The 18,398-nt window shown below is 33.7% G+C and overlaps 1 protein-coding gene across 7 annotated transcripts in view; it reads right to left on the bottom strand.

The window, feature by feature from the left end:
* The window catches only part of LOC129795895 (uncharacterized), a 32,469-nt gene that overhangs the window by 6,133 nt on the left and 7,938 nt on the right, over positions 1-18,398 (bottom strand). The window lies entirely within an intron of this gene.

The raw sequence follows: 18,398 nt of genomic DNA, 5'->3' as shown, positions 1-18,398 counted from the left end.
TTTAAAAGACATTTTTTTTTATCTTTAAAACGAACGTCTAAGTTTAGTTTAAGAATATAACGTTAGATGTTTCGTCGAACGGAAGTGTTTGAAAAGAAACATCAGTCGTTAAAACTGGGTTAAAATAAATGTTTAAAAATACATTAAAAGTTAGAAAAGATCCGTCAAACGTCAAAGAAAGATACGTTAAACTTTAAAAAATATGCCAAAAGTTGGAAAAGAGGTGTCAGATATTACAACGAATTCAAGGATTATAAAAGAAGTATTAGACGTTAAAACAAATGTAAAATGTTAAGAGAAAGAACCGTCAATCGTTAAAAACGTATCATCAAACGTTAGAAATGTCAAGTCATTTTTTCATTCCGTTTTCAATGTTTTTAACAAGATATCCAAATTAAAAACAAATTTAAAAAAATTCTTCCATCCCGGATTCGTAGTATGTATATTTATCTCACTATTTAATCGCCTTTATCTAATTATATTTCTTTTATGAACCTTCTTTTGCACTTTGATAACAATAAATGCGAAAAGAATCCAAAAAAAAAATAATTCCAAATATTCATATTAGTTTATTTTCTGTATTTGAGCAACGCTATCCCTCCCCCTCAGAAGCACAAATTCCTGGCGTGAAGATACTAATCCAAGAATAACACCAAGATGTTCAATTTGTCATACAAATGAAAATGCTATATATAAAATAAATTTGCTAAAATTGCCTCATTGAGCTACCCTTTCTTTGGCTCAATGAGAAGCCCCAGCTAAATAGGGCCAAGATAGAAAACTATAAGGCATGCAGGGTGGTTGTGTACAGGAAAGTTAAAGAATTAGTTTTCCCTCCTTTCTTCAATACCGCCCCCTCCCCAGCCCCGGCACAAGATCCGGCGCGTACAAAGTCTTTGGTTGTGTTTTCGTGGGGCGAAAATAACTGGGTTAGTGTCGTACAAAAATTATGATTTATGATGGTATTCCCGGGGAGGTTTCAACATCAGCCCGTCCGCTATTTGTGTGTGTGTGGGGGGGATGGGTGGAAAAATATATAGGGAGCAACCCTCACACCATACCCAACGACGCCAGTGTGTAAATGGGGTTTCTGGGTAATTTACTGTCGCGCTGTAGTTAATTTAGAATCATGATAATAAAAAAGGCAGTACGAGACAGTTCCATGAGACGCACAAGACTGAGAAATTGTCCCTCATTTTCAGCACACAGGGTGGAATACGCGATATTCCCACCCCCACATAGCACGCGTTTTTATCCGTCGCAGAGGAGCTTTTTTTTCCTCTTGTCTCCTTCTTGTGGTAGCATAGAGGGCACACCGGGAGAGAGTAGCAGAAAAAAAAATTGAAGAATATTTTAAAGAACATTTTCAGTGTAACTTTTCACAAGCACACGCTTTCCCTCCCATTTCCCGGATGCCTCAAGTGTTTGCCATCACCCCCAGTCCCCACTCCGATCCCCATTCCAGCCCAAGACCCCTCTTTGGATCTTTTGCATCTCATCCAAATGACATTATGGATATTAAGAGAGAACGGAAGGGAATGCGGGGAGAAACTTTTATATTACCCCCCCTGAGTAATAATAAGTTGTAGAATTTCTCCTTGTCCCATCAGCCCACGTCTTCGCGAGGGGATGATGCGACACAGTGTGGAGCAAAAGGAAATTCTTTGAGTGAAGCACCAAAGCGAACAAATTGGATTGCGAGTGAAGTTTATTATTTAAATACAATATGCGTGGGAGGCAGTTGGTTTAATTCGAGAACTTTCACCACACTCCCTTTAGAATTTCTATAAGTGCTAACGACCATGGAGTCGTTGGATATTTAAATTTTCAAATAACATCCATTTGAATTTAAATTGCTGTGTCGTTAAAACTCCATCTAAATCCACCATAGCTCGTTCATTTCTTATTCCAACCCCCCCCCCCCTCCCCCCCAATCCCAAGCTCAAACTTCAATGCAAAAGTAAAAATTCTATCTCACTCACACTTTAAGCTTTTCTTCTGTTTGGAAATCGTTGAGCTTTGTTTTTGTTTTTGCGGCGCGAAATCAACGATCCTTTGGGTGGAAAAATCAAAGGAAAAATCCAGCTGTAAGTGCACGAAATTGAGTTCTTTGTAACAAAAGAACTCTGTGAGCCACCCCTTCAAAAATGCTGTCTCAAAAAGTTTATTTTTGCACCCCAGTCACCCCTTAGTGCATGCTTTCTTTTCATATTATATGACATTTCATACACACTATTATGACGTTCCTTGTGCTAAAAGAAGCGGAAAAGTCTCATTTGAAATAAAAATTAAATGCTTTGTGTTGTTGTATTTGCTTATACTTCTTTATGCTGAATGGGGGTGTAGGAGATACAATTTAATATATCCACCATGAAAGGTGTACGTATACAATGCACTGTGAGAAAAATGTATTAAGTATGGATAGAATGCAGAGAGAAGCTTATATTACGTCCGATACATTTTAACAGCCATTTAGATCTTAAAAATTAGAGAAAAAAGAAGTATTATACCTATTAAATAATTTTTTCCGTTAATTATGTAGTTCTTTTCTTCTTTCAAAAAAGAGAAATATACTTTTTGTAAAGGACTTTATTCATTTTTGAATATTAAATATTTTAAATTATTTTCTTAAAGTTCCCCCGTGTTCTTGCTCATGTCTCAATTCATGCTGATCCAATGAGTTTTGTTTGGAAAGTTCCCCAATAGAAGTAGCACCAAGTTTTGAACTCATCCTACTCTCGGCAGGCAGACACCCACAATTTTGAGGGTGAAATTTAATTAAGCAATTAATTCGATTTAATATGAGATCAAGTTCACCATCGTCACTTCAGTCCCACCCACAACCCCCAGTCCCATCTACAATGCTCCGTGGCATGTTGAATGTTGGAAAACTATATATATGGGTAGAAAAGCATTATCCCTAACTCGTTTCACCCCCTCGTTTCGGCATTTTAATTTAATACTCCTGTTCGACGGTGTAATTTCTGCACGATGAATGTGAAACACAATTATTCCGTGTTAACTGGCTCATTGTTCCGAAGGTAATTCAATCATTCACTACTCTTGGGGATGTCATCCTCCCACCCCTCCCCCATGGCGCCACCAGCTTACATCATTCTCCTCTCCAATCCGGAACTTGAAGCACAAATTCGCCATTCCTAACGTTCTCATTTAAACGTGCAACTTCTTTGCTATATAGTAAATCATCTGTATGTTGTGTGTGTTATAATGAAATAGAGTTGATTAAGATGATTTTCTGATTTTCTAGATAAAATTACGAAGATTATTTTATGAAAAATAAATTGAATAAAAAAACTCTAATTTGAATCATCTCTCCTAAATTTTTATTCGTGAAAAAAAGTCTGGAAGGATTTTCTTTAACGTTTAAGGAAAACCATTCTTATTCTTTAATCTAAAGAGCCTTAAATTAAATTTAAAAAAAAGCATTTTAGGATTCGACTTTTATAGACATTGAGATTATTGAACCATTTTAACCGATTATTGTTGAATTTGAATTAGTAGCTTTTGACATATTTTAATTTGACATTTCGTTATTGATGATTGACGTTTCTTTTCTCACGTATTACATTTATTTTCAAAACTTTGACATGGTTTAATAGTTCCTCGCTGTAAACGTTTAACTTTCCTTTTTTCTATCATTCAAAGTTTATTCTAACAACGATACATTTAAATGTTTTTCAATTCATTTCTTATGCTTGAAATCGTTTTTTTAAACTTTCGATGTTCCCTCTCTAACGGTTTTCTCTTTAATGTTCGATATCTCTTTTCTAACGTGTGTCATTTAGTAATTTTAAGAAGCTGGAAAGCTTGAAAATAAATAATTTCTTGTGGCTTATAAAGATAAATATACTTTCTGAACTTTTAGAGGGTGTTCAAATACCCAAACTGTCCCTCCCCCCTGACTTAGCAATATTTCATTTAGATTTGTATCTTTGAATGTTGCGATAACACAAATAAAAAAAAATAAATAGACTCCTTTCTTCTTTATTATCCTCAATCTATCTTCCTTTCAACTTCTTTCAATGATATGTGTTAAATTCATCTCATCCACCCTGATCACGCAGAAATTCAAACCATCATTCCCTTATCATGTGAATTGTTGATTTCTCTCCCAGGTTTTTTTTCCTCTTCATATCACTACGAATTCCTTTCTATCTCAATCTCTTTGCGTTACCACCACGTATGACTTCCCCAACATACGGGGTGGGAAATTGTGGGCGGCATTGCAGGGATGTCGGCACGGAGGGACATGCTGGGAAATCGGATGTAAAAATTTCCGAGCTACAAGCAAAGCTCTGTATGTGTCGGGAGGGTTGAAGTCGACGGGAATTTATGGGCGAGACGAGCTCACACCCAAACCCAGGAATTACATGGCTTTTATCGTGACCAAATCGTTTCGTTTTCTTGGCTTGATGCCCCTTTTTTTCGGCAACTACGGGGCGACATTCAATGGCATGCCCGGGTGGTACACCCCGGAAGTACTGGGGTACTGGGGTAGAGGGAGGAGGTTCGTTCTTTTTTTGCTGGTGAAATGGGAGAAAGAGAGGAGAGGATGTGTTCAGCCAAGCTGAAGATAAATCCCCTTTTGTGCCCGAAACATCACCCTTTTTGAGGCGACTCTTGTAGCAGGAAGAACGCACCCCATGGAGAGAACGAAAGCTCAACTCTTCTATACGAAATCCCTCGAGTGGAAAAGCCCATATTCAAGTTTTGACGAATAAATTCAGGCCATATTTTCAAATGGGCACCCCACCACCCTCTTCTGCATGAAGTGGGGGAGTTTTGTAAGAAACCTTTTGGATCAATTCTCCTTGCAGAATAACTCATCCATTTTGATGCTACAATCTTCAACTTTGCTTCGCATCTTTTCACCCCAAAAACGAAAGTTCAATGTCGCTTTTTTTTCTCACAGAAAACTCCCCGTCTCATGTTTTTGAGGGGAACTTTAATTAAATTTTCACGAAGAAAATTCAATTCTGCAAGTATTAAACCCTCCACTAGATTGTAGATTCATCCTCAATATTTTCCTGTTGTGCTTTTTCTCCTATACTGCACCCCATTTATTTCCTTCCCCCCATAAAGGGTACCTACATAGAAGTATTTTCTACCCCTCAGATTTTTTTTATTGAATTTCAGTACTCCATTGAGCATGAACAAAAATTGAACACAAATCCCACTCTATGTACGAAATCTTGCAGTGATATTAAATTTTTTTCCTCCCCCGATGTTCCTGAACAAATATTGGGGATATCGATCAAAATGCACGCGGAGGAAGGTTTGTTGTACATCAACAGAAGTTAAAATTGAAACCATCCTCTTTCCCCATGAGGCATGCTACAAAGCATCCATGTAAAGGATTTTTTTTTGTGTATCATTCGCGTGTAAACGTTTGGTGCTCCCTTTTTGGGAGTGAATCAAAACAGACTATCAGAAAGTCAATCATAACGCGTCCAGTTATAAGAGTTGGTATACCACAACGCGGATGGGTCAGTCTATGCGTTGTAATTTAATTTGTGAGTAGTATTAGAGTAGGCAAAGTCAATTTTTTGTAAAATTTAGCAATTTGACACATTAAAATGCTTATATCTTATGTTCTATTAGACCTACAGAAATTTCTTAACTAGTTCTGGAAAGGTATTGAAATAAGCTATAATCTGACATATATTTCAAAACATTTCAAGGTCACCTCCAGAACACAAAATGGCGGATTTTTGTTCAACAAAAACAGTTTTTTGCACTTTTCGTCCTGAAGGAATGGTTCTAGAGGTTTCTGATGCTCTAGAAAGTTGTAGAGTTTTGCAAAACCTTTAATTTGATAGTAAATTGAGCAAAATCGGACAATCCGTTCAAGAGATATGGCTCTTAGAACTTTTCAAATTTAAGAATTTTTCAAATGGCTATATCTTCTAAACGGCGACATAGATTTTCTTCATTTTTGGACTGATGAAAGATATTAAGTCAGGCTACAACATATCAAAATTTAAAAGATTTGCCTAATGGGGATTCGGAGATATTGCCCCTTAAAGTTAGGCAATTTTTGTTTTTGTTTTTAGCGCCTCTTGCGGTTGTTTTAGAAACTTGAAATGTTCTAAATAGTTGTAGGGCTTCTCAATACCTTTCATTTGATACTAAGATGGTCAAAATCGGTCAAGCCGTTCTCGAGATATATCGAAAAAACACTTTTTGCTTTAGGCCGCCATATTTGCTAAACCGCTTGACCGATTTTGAAGTATGAATTGTTGATGAAAACGTCTCACTGAGCTCTACAACATACTAAAATTTCAGATCTCTAGCTATAAAGGAAGTGGTTGACGCTATTTCAAAATGGCGGACGGCGGCCATCTTGGATTTCGAAAATGCGAAAAAATGAAATTTTACACCCACATTTCTATAGAAAACTTCAAACCGGAAGTCTCTATCTGTTACCGTTCTCAAGCTATAAGGCAAAGTTTAGAGTCCCGGACGGCAGGCCGGACGGCAGGCCGGACGGCAGGCCGGCCGGATCAAAAATTTTCCACCACCATTTTCGTAATATGGGATGTCTAAAACGTGCTCATACCAAGTTTGAGCCCGATCTGAGGTGGTCGGTTTTTCCGACGATTACAATACTTGGTATGCCACGATTGTGGTATACCAACTAATTTGAACGATTTTAATCAATTTTATGGAGATTTTGTAATGTAGAAATGTACAAACATTATGTGTACATACATACATAGGTAGGTATAGGGTGTGTTGGGGTAGGTCAATCAATGTTTAGAGAGCCCAGGAGCTACTCGATGAATTTTAAGTTAAATTAATTTTCTGAATTATGAGAGATGGCTGCAAATTTCCAATTGAGCATTTGATGAAAAAGGAGATTATTCATTTTAATAAGTTTTCCCGGCATCATAAGGGATTTATCTGAATGGGAATATCTTAATGAAAATTTTCTGATCTTTCAAAATATTCGGATAATTCGCCAAAAATATTAAAATATTCCGCAAATAAACATTCCTAGGTTCAAAAAAGGCTCAAATTAATAACAAGAATCCTGAAAAGTTCTAAATTCAAGCCTAAAGAACACTAAATTGTGCTCAAATTGTTCTAAATTCAAGCTGAAAACAAGTTTTTTTTTAATATATTTTTACGCATAAGGAAATTCAGATAGTTAAAGTTAAAAATTTAAAAGTACTAAATTCGAGCCTAAAAGAGTACTAAATTCTATTGAATTTGTTCTAAATTAAAGCCGAGATTTTATCTCGGTTTTTAGGCATAAAAGACTTAGATTAAAGTATAAAAGTAAAATGAAAGGTACTAAATTAAGACCTATAGTAGTACTCAATTTCATAATGGACTAAATTCAAGCCGAAAACAAATTTTTCGGCTCTTTGATCTTGGAAAATATTTGAATTATTCGGCAATATTATTGATTTTATGATCATGCGGCAAAAAAATTAAAATATTCGACTCATAAAGACCTTTTGTTGAATTACTTTTATAATTTTGGCATAATCATTTAAAATATTGGGAGCACACAAAATGAATAAACTCCTTTTACCATATCAAGGATTTCTTTTAAAGCTAAAATATAATATTTTTAAAATGAAGTTTATATTTATAAAAAACTTCGCTGATTAATAAAGAAAATGCTGCATTTTTATTTCCCTCTCAAATCGCTTCTTCGAAGAATTTCCACCAAATAAATTTTCACAAATTGAATTATTGATTGATTCAATTAATTCTATTTAACTCAATGCCCTAAAGAAGTTTTTGTTATGAAGATAAAAAGTTAAAAGGAGCCTTTTCATGATATGATTACAAAATTAATCGACGAAGAGTATTTAAACTATTAAATAGAGTTTCTTAATGTTTCAATTTTCTGACATAATATTAATGAATTGGTTGCAGTAGAAGTTCCCTCTCCATTTAATTTCATCCGCATTGCTAAAAGTCAAGTTTATTTGAGCGTGAAAACCCAATTATTAAACTTTTAAAGAGGATTCTCTTGAAATTAATGTTGACCGAGGGAATATGGTATATAATAAACAAAAAATCCAAGGAAAATCTCTTCCAAGAATAACGATGAAGAATCCATTCACTTGAGACATTCTTCTCGTTGAAGTTACTTTTTTTTGGATGGAAAATTAGGTGCGCGTGGAAAAGTTTTCGATGGGTTGAAGGGTGATGCCATCATTTGTCAATTTTTATGTATATCCCACCCCCGCATATATGTACATAAAATAGGGAAACAAGCAAAACTTGAATGATCCTCAAGTGGCTGAATGACATGCAATTGCCGTGAGGTATTGACCTACCCATGAAACTTCGAACCTGATTTCAATTTCGACGTGTTTGATCCCCAAATAGCCGGTAGCACTTTGAAATTGAATTTCGCACCCATTGAGAAAGTCTCTCTCCAAGAAGGGTGAAGCGCACACCCAAAGTAACTCCAAAAGCCCCATCAGATCCATCGAAGAAAAGCCACCCATCCCACTCTGCGTGCTACCCGGCAACAACTCCCTCAAGAATGGATGGAGGATTCACAAAGTGGAAATGGAAGTTTTCTCGTGCAAAAAGAAATAGTTTAGAGAAAAAAATTTACATAAAAGAATTTCGTATTCGGAATCTTCTTCCACGCTCCGCATGCAAACTTTTCTACACCCCCTTTTCGCGCCTTCTAGGCCATCGCTCCACGTGTTCATCGCACCATTGTACGCAGAAGAAGTGTAAGAATTATATCACGGTGTGAATGAAAGTTTTCTGGAAATTCTTTAAAACAATTTAACAGGATAGAGGGTTTGTGCTAAATTTTGTTGAATAAAAATATAAAAATTCCTTTAAATAAAATAAGTGGGTAAACACTGTTTTTATGCTTTTAAGTAATAATCCATTTAAGGGTAAAAATATAGAATAAAATATAAAATCAAGAAATTAAAAATATTCATGATATTTGAAAAATATTCATAACATTGGGTCGTATTCTGCGACCAAAAAATCCTTGAAATCGTTGAAATTTCAGTAAAAAAATCTTAAAATTTCTAAAGATTTCTTGGTCGCATAAAAGAACCGATTCTTTATAATTAGACAATTTTTTTAAATTTCTAATGATTAAATCGATTATTTGAATACATAATCCGAGAATATTGTGAAATAAATCATTTAAATGAGAGAATCCTTTTAATTAAGATAAGAATCCTTAATAAATAATTATTTCGAATATTCCTAATTTCGGCGATATTGAAATTATTATTTATATATTTGAGAAATAAACGTTGAATTTTCGTAATAATTTAAATCCAATAATATAATATATATAATATTAATTACTATATATTATTATAATATATAATGTGGTATACCAACTAATAATTTAATATGTTTTTAAATCAATTCTAATGTAATCTAATTTGAATAAAAATTTCTTAAGGATTACATTACAACTTCAAATGAAATCGCCCCCTCTTCCATCCTTTAAAAAACATTCAAAAACTTTTTACTACACCACCCTTGTGTTTGGGAGAGGAGATAATAAAAATTCAGCGATTTCTGCCTCACATCGTTCGTCTCGCAATTTTTTTCCTTCACTCCCTCAAATACTTCTTGGGTAGAAATAAGGAAGACCCTGAGAGATGGCATGAAAAAGAAATGTGGAGGAAGGAAACAAACTTCTGTACATTTCAGCGCGTATTTAAATTTGCATAATTGGATAATTCCCTTGTGAAAATATGTAACTGAGCTGGTGGAGACGGAAATGAGTTTACCACGGCCGGGAAATGTTCCGCAAACTCCCAGAGATATTCAACTTTTTAATATTTCATTTGGTACACAAAACTCCCAAAAGCCAGACTCAAGCAAGAATCGATTGTCGGGTGTGCCAAAGCACAAACTTTCCCTTTTTTTTCCATCCATGGTGCTTTTGTTGGTGGAAAATAGAAATTGCATTTTATACTAAAAACACTCCCCAGGTGAGTTTTCACATGGCAAATACTCATTTCCTGGAATGGACTTGATGTTATGTACTTAAATATTAACAGTGTAAAGGTACGAGATAAAGACTTTTTTTATTGGGAAAAAAGCGAACATCTTGATTGTTTAATTTTCCCGAAAAATACATTAAGTTCCTTTAATGCTGCTCACTAATTTTCTTCTCTACATCCACGAATTTTTATGTTTAATCTCTTTAATACATCAGGACATAAAAAATATATTTTTACGACCGTTGGCGTTATCCTTGATTGAAAATTTTAATCACTTCAACAAACAACTTTAATTAAATTCCTCTTATATGGTAACTTTAAAGTTATGCTTAAAATAAAGTCAAAATCAATGTGCAAAGATAACCTTTTTGGGGGTAGGTACTAGGAATCGCTTTCAGTGCAATCAAATGAAATCAGTGGAGCATTTAGCCATATGCGGAACCATACAGGGCAACCCATGGCAATTGGTAGAGATTTCACCAACGTGCAATTCTGCTGGGTTTCTGTGGGATTGATGGAGCATTCAGCGGGAAGAATACTGCTGGAAAATCAAATGCCACATACCCCCACACATTGGTGCTTGTTTTTGTGCAAATTTATTCAAGTGTGAAACAACGATATGCAGCTCGTGAATCGCTATTTCAATACGATCGTGACAGTGTACAGAGTGGCTGCCCTACAAGAGGCTGATGGCTGTGCCAATCTCAGTTTAACGATCTTTACGATTTTGCAAAAAAAGTTGTAAAGAAAGGGGTTAAAGGTCAGAAGAAATTATTTCTAGGTTGAGAGCTATGAGAAAAAATTTAAAGGGCGATTTTCAAACGTTCTAAAACAACAGCAAACGTGAGAAAAAAAATGTCAAACGATAAAAATGTCAAACGCAAAAAAGAAACGTCAAAAGATTACAAAGAAAATGTCAAAGGGAAGAAAAATCGTAAAATGTTTAAAGTTTCAAACGGGACGTCACACGTTAGAGAAGAAACGTTTTAATTGGTTGAAAAAGCAACGTTAAAAGTTAGAAAAAAAATGTCTTACGCTAAAAAATAAACGTCAAATCGCTGGTCAAATCAACTTTTTTTAAATCGTGATAGAATTAATATCTATTTAACTTTTCGTGATAGATTCTACATCTATGAATTTCATCTTCTTTTCAAGAGAAAATTAGGGTCAAAGTTTTCAAGTTAGAAATCTCGATCCTCCAAGAGATAATTAATTTTTAAGAAACCATTGAATTGATTTCTGGCTACGTCGTCGTTTTCACTGCAATTTCCGAACTTTTTCATGCTCTTTATCGCATTTTTGTGATTTAATTGCAATTTAAACAATTTTCTGTTTTTTTGTGCATTTTTATACGAATGGATTTTCTTAAACAATTTTTAAGTAAAATTCCCCTTAAAACATACCCCAATTTTCCATTTAATAACGTGAAAATAATTCTATTTTGTTGAACTTGTTAGAACTAGAGGCAGAAGTCAAAAAAAATACATCACGCAAACAACTCTGAAATTTTTAATGAAAATTAACGAATGAGAATGCCCAGAACGCCATAATATTTTGCCAATCATTCTCCCCATGGGAAAATGATCAGTCTTTGCACAAAATTTAATGATGCGGTCGTTGAGGGCGCCAGGGGGATGTATTGTCCAGACGCAGCACCATGATGAACTCCCAAAATCACATTGGGGTCATTTTTGGTGGACACACAACACCGGATGTTGCACGTCTTTGGTCAACCACAGCAAATTGGCTTAATTTTTCGAGTGGAAAATGCATCGGACCCCACAAGCGGTTCCCTTCGATTGATTTTTCCATTGTAAAAACAAAATATTTTCACAATATTAAAATCTGTTTTGCATTATAGTGTGATTAATTGGAAAAAAAATCAATGGAAAAATGTTTTAATTAATTTCAAAGAGTTTTTTTTAATGTAATTTCAAATTATTATTTAGAGAAAAATTTATATGTATAATAATAAATTTTTCATTGAATTGTGTAATGGGAATTAAAATATATTATTAAATGAGATTAGTTAAGGCTCAATTTAATCAAATTATTATTTTTTTTAAATCAAATACTATTAAAATTAATTCTCATTGAAAAGCATGTTTATTTTTTCAATCACATTTTATATGAATTTTTCATTCTTAATCTTTGCTTTAGACCATTTTATGGTATTTTAAAGAAATATTTTTTAATCACTAACCCCTGTGTAAACTTCTAACTCTAACCCTTTTATGGGGCGAAAAATTATATAGATATGTGTGACTTTTGGACCGCTTTTAAGCCATATTTTGATTTCCAATGACCTAATTTATTTGCGATGAAATGTGGTTAATTTAGTGAATAAATAAAACGTACATATATAGGTTCATAATTGGTATCTACATATACTATATACAATTTTAGGAGTAAAAGTTCAAAGGTAAAACTTTATCTGTATGTTGTATTGAATTTTAATTAACTTATTTATTGCCTAATAATTAGCGCTCATTGCTGTAATTGGCATTAATTTGAATTCTAACAGCTGGTTTTTGCTATCATATAACAACATTTTCATTTATTTAGCTGTTAAAGAATTCTGACACAAAAATAGAAATTCCAAAGGGAAAGGGGAATATTGTGCAGTACGTCAACTCTCGATTGCACAGACTGACGCTGATCAGTGCTGAAAATCAAATATTTTCCTTCGTGGAGTCAGTTTTCTCATCAATTCTGTCGCTTTTAATATTTGTTTCTGGGGGATTTATTCCTCTATGCAGAGTTGGGGGGAAGGAAGATTAAATATTTGCTTCTCATGCTGAAATTCAATCTATATAACATCTGCAAAATAATCCGTTCAAACAATGCTTCAGGTTGCTTCAAATATGACTTCGAAATTAATTCAATATGTGATTGAAATATTGTTTTCAAATTAGTTTCTCTTGTAAATTTAATTTTCAACAGCACAAATATGTTAGATTTAAATTAAGAATAAATTTCAATTGAATTCTATAAAATTACAAAAAAAGTGTTTTCATAATATTCCAAAGGATTTGATTAAAGGAAGAGTTTCAAAGCTTTTTTAAGCAAAATTTTAAGAAATTAGATCGTTTTCTAGACTAATCTCAAATCAGACTCAGAAAAATTATACAAAAACATCCTGAACATATCTGGGAACATCTAGATTATGGTTTGATGAAAGAAATCAAATCAAGGAAAAAACGGATCATCATTTATCTTGCTTGCTTTGAGACTTTCCATGCAATTTCATATTATCTCGTCATGGGACGATACTAGAGAAATTATTTGCAATGATTTCCCAAGTGGTCGCACAACCATCATCCATGCAAAGTACATGGTAGCAGCCCCCCAATGAGTACGGGATGTCAAAGAAAATCGTGCAAACTATAATGTTTTAAATTGCACAACATTCTGCACAACAATATCTCGTATGATGTGTCTCAATAGAATTGTTTGCTGTGTCTGCACACATTTTGCCACGGTTCGTTTTGCACTTTAATTTGAAATTTCATCTTTTATTTTTCAACCATGAAAATTCTCTTCTTTTCCCACTGATTTTGATAAGGAAACTAGCGAACGGAGAAACTATATACATTTTTTTGTATATAGTAAACGAAATTTCTTGTCAGCGAGTTGTGAAAAGTGAAAATGGTTAAAATTCACATTTAAAATTGGGATGTATCAACTTATTCTTACTGTTCCACACCTATTTGGGTGGAGGTGGTAGAAAAAAAAATAGGGGAAGACGGGGTAATTTGGGCATTTTTGCAAAGTTTTTAACGGCAATCTCTTAAGCATAAGAATGTTGTTAAAATATCTATTCTTATAAAGTTTATACTCCTCATATGTACCGTACATAATCAATCGTACCAAGGTTAGAGAAAATCCAACCAATAGATTTTCTTTTATTCAATTGAGGTCATTTTAAATTATCTTCTCAAAATTTTTCTTAGGATACTCTCATTTTCGGCATATTTTTCAACATTTAAAAATTAGTTTATATGTTATTAAGGATGATTAAGCCCTTCTAAACACGATAAACTTTTTTCCAATATCTCAAATACTTTTTTCAGGTGGAAATGATTTTATTCAGAAAATTGGAATTGGGTAATTTGGTCAGTATTGCAAGGGTCATAGAAGAATAGAAAAAATCACCCATTTCCCTATGAGATAGAGAAAAATGTTTAATAGAAGAGTTTTAGGACGGTAAATTTCCTACAAAACAGTGAATTTTTTTCCTAATATCGTCATTCAAAATGTGTTTGATGTACCTCAAAATGTCCTGAAAGGGCCAAATTACCACATCTTCCCGTATACTATCAATAACGAAAAACTTCCCACGAGTTGTGATTTCTGCTGAAGAAGCAAAACTCCTTCCCTTTAGTAGCTCTATTCTTTGTGTTCTCATCCCTGAAATTGGTTAGTTTTGGTGGTGGTTTTGTACGCAAAAGAAGTCACAAGAGCACGTCTGAGATTGCATAAAAGAAGTCCATGTGAGAAATTGTAAATGGAATGTATATCTCTGGGTGGATGCCATGGATTCTTCTAGAGGGAGAGAGAAAGGTTGGTGTGTAGATCTCCTTCAATTGGGGATGGGGCTTCTGCAAAAATGTTGCAGCACACTCATAGTGTGGTGCTTTCATTCCACACATAATGCATTCAGTTGATGCTACTTGCATTTATACCCCATCCCACAGTGTTCCTTGATCGCTTCTGTGATTACTAATGCACTCAGGTCGTGCAGAACTGAATGATGTTCTGTTTGTGGATTCCACGAATGATGACACACATACACTTTGCATGCATCCCAGAGATACAGCCCGGGGTGGAGAGATGGGGATTCCGGGTGGGAGACGACGACCACAAGCTTTTCATCCGGAACAAGTAACATTGCTTGATGGAAATGGGACGGAAGTAAAGGGGCAGGGGTGCAGCTGACTAGGGGTAGTTGAACTAATGCTGGGCCTTGTGAAATCCATTTCAACAATAGCTCCAGACAATACATGACCATCAGGCATCCAAATCTTGCTGAGAGATTCGAAATCAAACCATTCTGCATGTTAGACACGGAGGTACACTGAAAATTTCTCAAGTAGATGACACAGAGATTGCAGCAACAATATACAATTTCACTTGCACATATCTTTCCACCACCCTCTATTCACCCCAATATCCTCTTACATGAAAAGCTCACAAATACATCCAACATCGTAACCAACAAGATCTTATACATATATTTCACAAATAACTCCCAGCAGGACTATCCTATATACATATCCCAATATTTGCAGATAAGACAAGAAAATGGGACAAGAGGAACCTTTCATCATAAAATTCTTCTCAGAAAATTGTAGGTGTGGGTGATTCGTTGGAAAATCTCACTCAATAAAATGTTACGACATCACGTAGATCCTGCCAATTTTTGCAATTCAACAGAAAGCGACTAATAAAATTGGATTTGATGGATAATTTCCATTGCTTATTGTTATGATTATTGTTTGAAAGTTTTTTCACCGTTAGTGTTGCTATTTGCAATAATGTCCCACCCTCTTTTTCTCACCCAGCTAGTCTTGTAAAAATAAATTTCACGCAGGAGCGTAGCCAGAAATCTATTCTAGGGGGTGTCTAAATATTTTATTGGTCATTAAATAAATAATATTTAATTTTTAATACTAACGTTTGACGTTTATTGTGTAAGGTCTTTGAATTTATTTTAACGTTAAACGTTTACTTTAAAACTATTAATGTTTCTTTTCAATGATTGACGTTTCAATGATGATTGACATTTCCTTTCTAACATTTTACGTTTATTTTTATATTTGAATTTTATTAACAATTATTATGTTTCTTTTACTAATTTTTTGTTCTAACGTTTGACGTTTTTATTTCATCGCTTAACAATAATTTTCTAACGTTATACGTTTATTCTCACTCCTAACATTTAATTTTGAACGATTCAAGTTATTTTGAAACTTTACGTTTTTTCTTTTAATTTATGAAATTTTTTGTGTAGCGTTTGTCGTTCATTTTTCAAATGTTTATTCTTAATTTTGACATTGAATTCTCAACAATTTATTTTGTTGTACAACGTTTGATATTCCTTTTGAAATTTTTGGCATTTTTCTCCTAAGTTATTGTGTTTATTCTAACGCTTGACGGTTCATTTTCAACGATATAAGGTTCTTATTTTAGTGTTTGACATTTTTATTCAATTCCTTGACATTTATTATCGAACCTTTGACGTTTATTCTAATATTTGCAATATTAGACAATTTTATCTGCTTTTCATTTTCAACGTTCGTAATTTCGGTTTGAATATCTTTTTTTTTTTCAATTTTTGCAATTTTTAACGAAATGCTTATCTTTTCTTATGTCTTAATACTCATGCACTTTCCTTGACTACGCCACTGATTACAGACTTTTGAATTTTGAGAGGAATATTTGGGAAAAATCTATTTTTTTCTTTTTTAAATATACATATAAGGGCTTTTTTCATTTTTTTAATAATTGGAAAATATTTAGGTGCTATTGATTTATAATGAGGTTGAAAAATCTTTTTTTTTTAATTAATATTATAAACGCACTGATGAATAAATTTAAATACGCCGTATTCATCCCATTTGAAACGAAATCTCTCGAAAATCCACCAAACCAGCCTTACTATTTTCACATAAATATACATATCGAAAAATTATTAATCCCATTATTGACACAAGTGTCTATTTTATGGAGAAAACCTCTAAAAAATTCAATAAAAAAATATTCTCGCACTGAATGCTGAACACATAAGTTTGGGTAAAAACATACACATGAAGAAGAACCACAAGCAACATGAAATATAAATAGAACTGCAAAATAAATTCAAAATAACATTGTTCCCAATCGAAAACTTGCCATTTTTTCCCTCACAATCATCGAAAAAGTTCGTATAGATGGGGAAGTTGTTGTGTTGTGTGGAGAAGTGCAAAAGATGGGTAAAGTTTTGCTGTGAGGAAAAAGCTTCCGCATCGTAACTTTCTCAATTTTATCGAATAATAACTATAAAATTTGATTTTTATAGCCATCGCCATCTTTTTCGATCGCGCCCAAGCACGAAATTTTAAGCCCTATTTGTTTCTTCTCCAGCACAAATGATAAGGGACATATTTTGAAATATTTACGATATACACAGCAATGTAATGAGAATTTCTCTTTATCGATTTCCCACCCGCCTCTCCGTGCTATATAGCTACATGCGGGCTTCCCTCGCAGGTTTCCCCGTTGGAATGTTGTGGTGGTGTGAGCGTGGGGGTGTTTGTAATTATTTGGAGTATAATGAAAAATCAATACTTTTTAATAACCCAACACAAGCACGGGTGGTTGGGTCAAACAAAAAATGTCCATTGAATTGATGTCCCAATGAATTACCGTGTAATTTTGAGGGTAATTGCTTGATTAAAAGAACCAAGAGTGGTGTAGATGGGAATTTCTATGGAAAACCTCATTAATATCGACTTATGGAAGGGCCTTTTTTCCCTCAGACATTTTCGCCGTCAGTCAAAAGATTTTCTAGTACCATTGTATTTCTCGGTCGTTTCCACCATCAACAACAGTTCCCATTATAAAATATCATGGATAAGCTTGCACAAAGCTTTTCCCCTTAAAGGACTTCTTTTCACTGGAAAATATCTAAAGAAAAATATTCAAACGTTGAAAAGAGATCGGTTGTTAAGGAAAAACTCTAAATGATCTAGAGAAAATCTTCAAGTTGATTAATTGATTGAAATTATATTTAAATCAAATTGAGGTGAGAAATAGAAAATATTCTTTAGCTAGAAAATCTCTATAGAAACTAAGAGAGTTTATCTTACCGTAAAGAATGTTAATTGAGACTTTGAAGAAAATAAGGAAAATTGAATTGAATTAAATTTAATGTAAAAATTTATACTTAAGTATTCGATTCAACGGGTGTTTATCTTAATAAGAATATTCGGCAGATAAACACCTTTCCGTTCTTAGTCATTAAAAATAAACAGAGTAAGGAGAAAAAGCGTAAAAAGTACTAAATTTTGGTCTAAAAAAAGGATTAAATTCAAGCTGAAAAAAAAGTTTTTCGGATTTTAGTCCGAAAAGAATAAAATTAAGGAGAAATAGCTTAAGAACATTCTTAATTTAAGCAATAAAAGTACTAAATTCTAACCTTTCCATAAGTACTAAATTCCAGCCTGTCCAAGTACTAAATAAAATCCGAAAAAGTTATTCTACTCCAGTAATCTGAAGGAAATATTCGGGCTATTTGTAAAAATTCGGTTAACTCACCACAAAATCAAAATTTTCGTCAGACAAATGTTTCCCCTTAAATAAGTAATTTCCCACATTATTGAGATTTTTTTGCTGGCTTTTCACAGCTAATACCAGAGAAAATTGGGAATATTTTCT

Source organism: Lutzomyia longipalpis, chromosome 4, assembly GCF_024334085.1.
Source record: "Lutzomyia longipalpis isolate SR_M1_2022 chromosome 4, ASM2433408v1".
NCBI classification, from domain to species: Eukaryota; Metazoa; Arthropoda; class Insecta; order Diptera; family Psychodidae; genus Lutzomyia; species Lutzomyia longipalpis.
Note: the sequence above shows the minus strand (reverse complement) of the source record. Positions and strands in the feature narration are given on the sequence as shown.